Raw genomic sequence first — 9,555 nt, forward strand, 5'->3', positions numbered from 1 at the left:
AGGTGTCTAGATATTCCCGGGTCCAGGTATTGTTGTCTTGTAGAAACTCTCAGTTCTTCTCACTTTGAAGCCTGAAGCTGAAATCAGGGACGCTGCAGGACAAGCAAAGAGCGAAAGAGAGAGAGCGCTATGATCTAAAACACGGCAAACCCGCTCTAACACTAGAATCGCCTCTTCACTCCCCTGAGCCACAGAGATGATTTTCCGCTTCACATTTAAACACAACTGAAGGGCGGTACTCTCTCTCTCTTCCTCCATCCTCCGTCCCCCCTCCCTCTCTCTCTCGTGTCACTCTCCCATTTCATCTCTTTCTCCCTCACACACTTTCTCTCTGTCTCTTTCTCTTAGTCCCTCGCTCAATCTTTCTCTTTCTCCCTCCTTTGCACGTAATATTTTTTCCCGATACGCGAGAGCTCCTAGCTTCAAGCTATATGTGATCTCTCATCTAAAACCTGCCTTGATCTAACAGCCGCCTGAAACTGGGAAATGATACCAGGCATTTGTATTGTAGTATAACGTTCCAATGGGTGATGTTGAACTGACATTTTTAAGAAACGTTTTTAGAGCAACATAAATCCCCCTTGAGTAGCTGAGGGTTCGATATTTTTCGCTCAACTTGCAAACAGATTGTGGTTGTGATCTCAGGAACTCGCCAGTTTTTAAGCCCCTTTCCTCAGCTTGTAATTGAGCCCGAGACCTTGACAGACCTGGAGTCACTTGCTTGTCACTGACAAATTGCTTAAGCACAACAAAAACTTTTGCTGCTTTTTTTTTTATTATTCAACCAAACTAGGCTACAGACAAAAGACTTGAGAGACAATGAGAATGTCCTAAAAACAATCAATTAGTTGTTTTTACAGGGTCAAGCATGAAATGCAAAAATACATCATCATACATTTCACACAATTATACATATAATTATACATATAACATAAAATGTTATACATTTTATACAGTATGTATGCACATATATATATATATAGCCTATATATATTGCCAATAAAATGTTAAATTACAAATCAACAAATTACATCAAAATTATGTTTTATCAACTATGGATTGAATAAGCTCCAAGTTGCTTTAAAAGAGAACTTGCTTACAGTACCTTAAGCTTTACCACCTTGGGTTGCCTGTAATGGGATTTGATGCTCCTTTATACGTTTGTAAAGCAGACCTTCAGACCATGGTTATGTGTTGGGAAATTGCTGGAAACCATCACTACCTTGGAGAAATCCCACTCAGCCTGCCTACTGACTCCCTTCCTAGCCGGCTCTCTTCCACCTGCTGGCTGCTGTGAACCTGATATCCCTCCCACTAAACACTAGTCATTACAGTCCTTCTGTATAACAGGTATCTACAAAAAAAAAAAAAGCAGTGTTTCTCTGAGTGGAGTTTGTCTACTCAAGAGCAACAGCTCTATACACCCTCTCACTTTAGGGAGTAGATCTGCTAAACCAGGACTCCTGAAGCTGTCTGAACTTGGACCTTCAGCCACTCTCTGCCAACTGGAGTTTTCTTCGCTTTTCTTGTAAAGTTTGAGTTTGGATTTTTGGACAAGTACAAGCTCATTTTGTGCTAAGTCTTAATGTTACTCTCTCCCTTTTAAGCCCTTGTACAACTACATCCAAACCAGACGTAATTGTGAAGTGGGTTTTAGAGCTGTCTCTTAAATAGTTTGGGTGCTTACCACCAAGGAATGTTCAACACCTTTCAGAATCTGAATAAAAATGTTTTATTTTTCATTATTCCATTCATTATTCCCTGGAACATTTAATTATTTAAAACAGCTCTAACTCACTAAACATTTAAACCAAGGACATTAACACTTGTGTACAGAATTTGCCTTTGAAGGCAAAACTTGCACCAAGCTGCTTTTATTTTTTTTGGTGCAAATTCATTTAGCCAATATCACTGTATTCACTTACACTATAAAATCTGTCAAAATCAGTGAAATTTACAGTAAATTCAAAAGTTTTGAATAAAGTTTCTGCTTTTGCAAGAGATGCGTAACATTTTGCATGTTGTGTGTGTTTTGTGGTAGAATTTGTAAGCAAATTAAAACAAAATGGTAAAATATAAAACATGTTTTGTTTCTTTAGGTTTTACCATTTTGTTTTAATTTAAAAACACACACACACACACACACACACACACACACACACACACACACACACACACACACACACACACACACACACACACACAGGTGTGTGTGTGTGTGTGTGTGTGTGTGTGTGTGTGTGTGTGTGTGTGTGTGTGTGTGTTTTAAATATGTTTTAAATATGTAAAAAGATTCACAGAGATAAGAGAGGTTTGAGCAGAATTTTAGGGAATACTTCTTACAGTGAATTTTTAAGGATCTCATGTAGCAATTGCTAAATTGCTCCATTATGTATCTATGTGCTATAGCATCGGTTTGATATCACAAAAGGTGTGTGTTTTTGTTTGGGGTTGTGTTATCAACACTGTATGAGGTGTTTATCAGGAATTGTAGGAATTTTTTGCTTTTTATGCTATGAATGGATTAAATTGCATTTCAAATTCTTGTTTAATTAAAAAAAAGCTTTATTAGAATGAACTAACTATAATGAAATACATTTTTAAAAAAAAATCTAAACTTGTATGTATGTATGTATACATAAATCTAAACTTGTATGTATGTTCTAAAATCTCTGGACTTTTGAATTGCTCGTGATATTTTTATGAAGCTTTATTCTGAGAGAAGCACTTCAGTGATTTTAGGAAGATAAACCTGGTGAAATAGTCCAGCATCAGCATCTCTCCTGATTCCCTTGTTACCCTCAATCTATGAGGTGTGTTTAGAGAGACGAAGCATATTGCCAAGGGAATTCAGAATAAAGATGTTATTCTTTGGGTAACACTGAAATAAAGACATTTCAGCAGAACCAGGGGACCATGTAAGACAAATCCCAGAGGAAACTAGAGAACTAGTGGTGTTGTGAAAGAGAGAGAGAGAGAGAGAGAGAGAGAGAGAGAGAGAGAGAGAGAGAGAGAGAGAAACAGAAATGTGCTATAGTGCTGATAAAGGCGGCTTTTCATAATGAGCGCCTTGAAACTTTTAAATATTTACACCTTTTGGGGTGTGATTGATGTGGATTTTAACAAAAGGGAAATCAAAGGAAATGCTTATGTCAATACCTCCGCCGCCAGTGGGAGAATTAAACGTCAGTCGTATGAGAATATTTCTGTATGCAATGGAATTAGATTGAAACTCATTATCTCATGAGCACAAATCTCTCTCCTCTGATTCTTTCTAATGGCTGACAGTTACATTTCACAGTGAACCTGCCAGATACACTATCTCGCTTCTAATACAGTCGGTCTCTCAGCCGGTTCTCCCATCAGTGACTTCTCCTACCTGCCCTGAAGAGATTACTAATGACAGCAGGAAAAAAATCACTTTGCTCTTTCCTCCACACGTCCTTGCTGTGAATACGCTCAATTAGAGGTTTTTTTTTTTTTTGTTGGTATGCCAGGTATTTGCATTGTATCTCGTCATCCTTGTCAACGTCATCCATCTGAATCTAGTCCTCTAAATGGATTTGCATTTTTATATTCATTAGGGAAAGTCGGTGGACGACAGGTGAATTTCAAATGGTGTAAGAGCTTCTGATACGCCAGTTTCTAAAGCCAGCCGGGTGTGATCTGCACGTCGTGTCTGACTGAGTGTGTTTAGGTCAGGAGGGCACGGTTAAATAATTTAACACGTTTTAATATCTTGTCGGAGAGAAATGTGGATTGCGGTTCTTCAGCTCCAGTCTGCTGAACTCAGTGACAAATGATAAATTGTCACTTGTCCTCAAGTCGCTCTCGTTTATTCTATACCTTCTGAGGCATAAGAATGTAGTGTTCATGAACTCGAGACCTCTGTCAAACAGCATTATGAACAACATAAAGCAGCCCTGAGAAGCGCTCACGCCACGTGACTTGTGAGACAAGAATCCTGTAACTGTGGTGTAGTGTGCAGGTGTTGTCGGCAGTAAGTGAGTTAACCGGATATGTGTGGGCACCGAGGAGCTGAAGGTGAGCTGAAAAGCATGATGTTCTTTTTTATGAGCTCCAGGCATCTGGCACCTGCTCTGATCTCTCAATGGAGGGATAGATACCCTGTGGGCCTTACACACACACATGGACACACTCATCTTACCACATAGCACATCTCACTGACAAGTGGTGTCTGAGAATGGATGAGAGGGACTTGATGAAAAGAGTGAGGAAGATGGAAGGAGCTGGAGGGGATGAAGATTTGAGGAGTAGTGATAAGCCAAGGGCAAATATGTGATGGATGATGGATGGGATGAGTTTTTAGAGTGATTGTCAATGGCCATTTTAGCCAGTACTGGATAGTGCACGGACAGCAGGAGCCTCACAGTCCGTTCAGCACCGCTGATGAGTGGACAGCGCCTGCGTATACAACCGCAGAAGCCTATCAGCTCTAATTGGTTGCGGCTCAATCGAGGAGAGAGAGCAAGTGTGAGCACATGCCATCCGTTAATAAAGCATTGCATTTTGTCCTTTGCTAGTGTTCCCACAGGCAATGAATAGGAATGTGGTTGCACAGAAGAAATAGAGCACAATGAATCGGGTCAATGACAAATAAAAGTGTCTTTAAAAAAAAGAAAAGGAAGAATCTAGTTATTAGAAATGAACTCCTTGTATTCATTTTGGTTATGTATGTGTAACACAGGTTATATAAAGTAAATTATTTAATCTACACAATTTAGTTATATGATTTTCCCTTAATAAAAGTCGATAAGAGATCATTAAGATTAAGAATATTAAGAAAAAAATATGAATTTATTCTAGAATAAATTCTCAGCGATCAACCAATGAGAGCTCTCTGTCATTAACGTCGTGGGTGTTAACGAGCATGCGCGCGATGACAGAAGAGACGAGCTTGACTGAGAAGCAGAGGCAATCCGATCGTCGTGATCCAATTTATGTATCTGAGGTTTAAAATCTTTACAAAAAGTATTTAGAGATTGAGATTCAGTTGATTTGATGCATTTTGAACAAGAAGCCGACTGAAAAGAGAAAAAAATTATACTAGTTCACCGATGCCATTTAACGATCACGCACGAGGTGCGCCTGAGTGAGAGCGCGCATGGCCATTGTACATTGCAGTTCACCGACGCCATTTTACAATCACGCACGAGAGTTCAGCGTCACCATTGTTGGCTACGTTTCTATGAAAGAGAGCTTGTGATTTAGAGGCCAGTTTTTTTTTCTCTCCTTTGTTTTTTCTTTTTCTTTTCTTTTTCTTTTCTTTTTCCCTCTTGATTCGTGAGGACCTGCACGACCGTCTGTAACATCCTGTAGACTGTGAGTTGATGGCGAGCCAATCCAGTTTGTAGATGAGACATCACATGATGGAGAGGAGGCTCGATATCCTTTCCTTGAGTTTCCACTGAAGCTCATTTGAGAAACGACAAATCCGATTTAAAGAACTTTCTTTTTCTTTCTTTTTTTGAGGGTGTATGTCAACTTCCACCCAGGTTTGAGAGACCATTTAACTTTTCATGAGAGACACGTGAAGACCATTTGAGAGAGAGAGATTATACTCTTTTTGTGATACCTTATTTGTCTATTTTTTTTTTTTTTTCAGTAGTTTCGGGATTTCTTCGCTGTATTCTCGCTTTTTGCTCGCAGTTTTCTCTCTAGAGCTCCCCCCACAGCTTCGGAATAGATATTTGACAACACTGTTGTAAAAACTCGTTGGCGATTCTCAGACACCAGAGGCTAGTAGATCAACGACATCAAAGCAGATGGGACATTCTTTTAAACGTCTTCTTCATTCGGGTTAGAACAGTGTGAGGGAGCGCAATAATGACAGCATTTTAGCAGATTTCTTCTGGCCGTAAAGCAATTGTTTACATCGCGAGACCTGATATCACGCGATACTTCCTGACGCGGCGGCCGGCGGTCCGCCGGCTCAAGCCGCTTGTCCACCAGCGTCTCAATTTCTGACGCAACGCCAAAGCCCATTAATTTCCTATGGAACTACGTCAGGCAGCAAAAACGCCCCCGCAAAGCATGATGGGTCGCGTCGCGTCGATTTGGTCAACAGCGGCACTGCAAAAAAGTATCTCGGTGGATACTTTATGCAAATGAGAGCGTCAAAACGCGGGGCAGCAGCCAATGGAAACTCGGCGGCGAGAATTTGTGTATGGCCGTTGCTATGGTTTCATATTTAAAGTATACACAAACCCCGGCCCCAAGCAGCGAAAACGTCACAGGCGTCGCGTCGGAACAAAAATTAATCGGACGCTGGTGGACAAGCGGCTTCACGGTACGTTCACACGGGGCGTCAGCGTCAACGCTTCCCATTGACTTTAAATGGGTGACGTCAAGCGTTGCCGAAAAGAATTGTGGATCCGTCGGCGGCGCTTCACTGGCGTTGCTCGCGGCAGAAGTTGAGAATTTTTCAACTTCTGCCGCGAGCAACGCCAGTGAAGCGTCAGCCGATCAGGATCGCTCTATGCAAATACAGTAGCCAGGCGGCAGCCAATCACGTTCATCACGTTCATCCTGTTCAAGAGCAGCAAACTGAGGATAATTTCATTGGCTGACGCTGCTATGACCATGGCGTCAGTGCCAAACTTCAGCCGTCTCCATAGTGACACCTAGTTCTTCTGACGGGATTCTAATTATTATCTGCATTATAATAATAAAGTAAAAAAAAAAAAAAAAGCTACTTAGTTACTGCTGATAATCCAAACGAGTGCTACATATGGTTTAAAAAAACATTTTCAAGACAGATTTAAATATAGAGACTAAAAATAAAATTTTACAATCTGAACTAACGTTGTCAAAAAAGAGTTACAATTATCTGATATTCTAAGAGAATTATTGGCCTTGCCACACAGTAATGGGGGTCTGCAGGGGGTCCTCTCTATGACATCATTTCCTGTTTTATGTTTTTTCTGCATGTTTTCTGCACTTTGATTCGGTTGACAAAAATATTTCATAGTTCGGTTAATTGTTTTAAAGAAATAATAACAATAAAGATTATTATAAACTACTTAATAGCATTCTCTTCAAGCATTTCATTTAATGAAACTATTTTTCTTATTAACTTCTCTTCATTCCTTTTTTTTTTTCTTTATGCCAAAAAATATACACTACGTTTCAAAAGTCAGGGCTTAGTAAGATTTATTTTATTTAATTTTTTTAACAAATGAATATAAATTAAAACAAATTCAGGAAGGATGCATTAAATTGATCAAAAGTGCCAGTAAAGACATTTATAATGTTATAAGTTTCCCATTTCAAATAAATGCTGATCTTTCAAACTTTATCAATCAATGAATCCTAAAAACACATACTCATGTTTATTTTTGGTAATAATATATAAATTAATATATCCGGACAAGAAAAATGAGATTAAAATCAGTTCAACTTTTAAAAAACAAGTCTTGAGACCTTGCATTTGTTCCCATTCCACTGCTCGCGTCTCACGTTTTTCAAAGCAAAAAGGTGTTCTATGTGAACGAGCCCTAAGAGGCAAAGTCTTTCTCGTCCTGTCCTGTTACAAAAAGAGTTTTCCAGCTCATATCACGTCACACCACATTGCTTCATCCTTGCTACTGAGTCCCTCAATTGCTGTCACTTTTGACTGGCCCAGATAATGTGCTTTAATGGACAGTCCTCAATGGATGTCCTTCTTTGGAAGCATTTGGATGTGCAGAGCAGTTATTTGAGAATTAATGGACCTAGGTGCTCCATTTGCATCTGAAAGACAGAAGCAGGCAGATGGAATGGAATATGACTGTATAGAGGTTCACTCCAGAATGCTGATGAACATCTCCAGAGAGAGCATCTGCTCCAGCTTCTGGCCTTCACTCCACTCTAATGAACCTTAAATCACATGCCCTATTAGCCATTTTCTCATGGACTATCACCAGAAGAGGGCATACTGTATGTTTATGGATTCCCTGTATAATGTTATTCAGGTGCAAATTAATAGAGAGTAAATGAGGACATTTTGCATGTTGTGACATTGAGGAAATGTTTGAGATGAGTGTTTGTTCCACCCTTCTGTGTTGTTTGAGTTGAGTCACAGCTTTGCCCTTTCACTCGGACTCACGTCTAAAAGGGTTTTGAGAGGCCTGAGAAAGTGAAAGTCACAAAGTGATTTGAGCCTGTAAGAGGTCTAAGTGACATTTAAAGATGGTGGACAGGGACTGAACGACTCTGGACAGGGACACTCTAACACTGTTTGGCATAGATGTTTTGATGATGTCATAAGATTGGAAGTAATGCTTTCCTGAGTTTGAAATGCAGTCCCAAGAGTTTTTATTCACGCAAATGCTTTTTTTTTTTTTTGTTAACCTTTGCATGAAAGTGCATTTTGATGATCAGTAATATTAGAATACACTGAGGGAAAACAAATATTTTGTGTGGATGTAAAAATAGCAGACAAGAACCATTCAGGTCTGTAGAAATTAAATCTCTGACTTGTAAATAACTAAGGAATTATTTTTAACCCTTAAAGGTATAAAATTAAGGAAACCCTGACTAGCTTTCCCCATCATGTAACATAAATTAATTGCTTTACCTTTTTTCACTGTTAACCAGTTTTATTTGCACTGTGACTGTTATAACTGATGGTTTTGTCAAGTTTAGTGATTCGTATTGCTACACCTTAATACCTTCTACTCAAAATGATTCATTCAAGCTGAAAAGTGAAGGTCTCTCTCACTGTCTGTGTGTGGGTGTCTTCTTTCTTAAACCTACACTACCATTCAAAAGTTTATGGTTGGTAAGAATTCTTTGTTTTTAAAAGAAGGCTGTTGTGCTCTCCAAGGCAACATTTATTTGATCAAAATACAGCAATATTGTGAAATATTTACTGCTAAATATACATTTCTTATTATTATCAATGATGAAAACAGTTGTGCTGCTTAACATTTTTGTGGAAACCATGATGCATTTATTTCAGAACTTGATTAATTTATATGAAACAGAAATATCAATTTCTTCAAAATTATTCATTTCTTTCTAAAATAAAAAATAGTATAGGCCTAGTGTATATTTTAAGGTCACGTTTTCTCATAGTTCAAACAACATGCATTCATCTCTTCACATCACTGGGCAGCTTGAATAATGTCTTCAAGGAAAAACTACCTTGCATCTATACAATGAAATGGTGTATTTAGTTTGATTTATTACATTTTCTGTAATTGAAATTTGCTCAAATAATGTGTGCAAAAACCTTAAAGGGTTAGTTCATCTTCAGAACACAAATGAAGATATTTTTTTGATGAAATCTGAGAGCTTTCTGTCCCTCCATTGGGAGCTACTCAACTACCACATTCAAGGTCCAGAACGGTAGGAAAGACATCATTAAAGTAATCCATGTGACTTCATTGGTTTAACCTCAATTTTATGAAGAAAACATGAGTGCTTTGTTTGTGCAAAAAACAAAATTTACTGCTTTATTTAACAGTGGTAAATAACACTTTATTTAATAGCAGTAAATAACAATTTTCTTGTTATTTTATTCAGTGTATGTTTAAGGTTTCATTTGCTTTG

This window comes from Scardinius erythrophthalmus (assembly GCF_964197995.2).
Source record: "Scardinius erythrophthalmus genome assembly, chromosome: 15".
NCBI lineage: Eukaryota > Metazoa > Chordata > Actinopteri > Cypriniformes > Leuciscidae > Scardinius > Scardinius erythrophthalmus.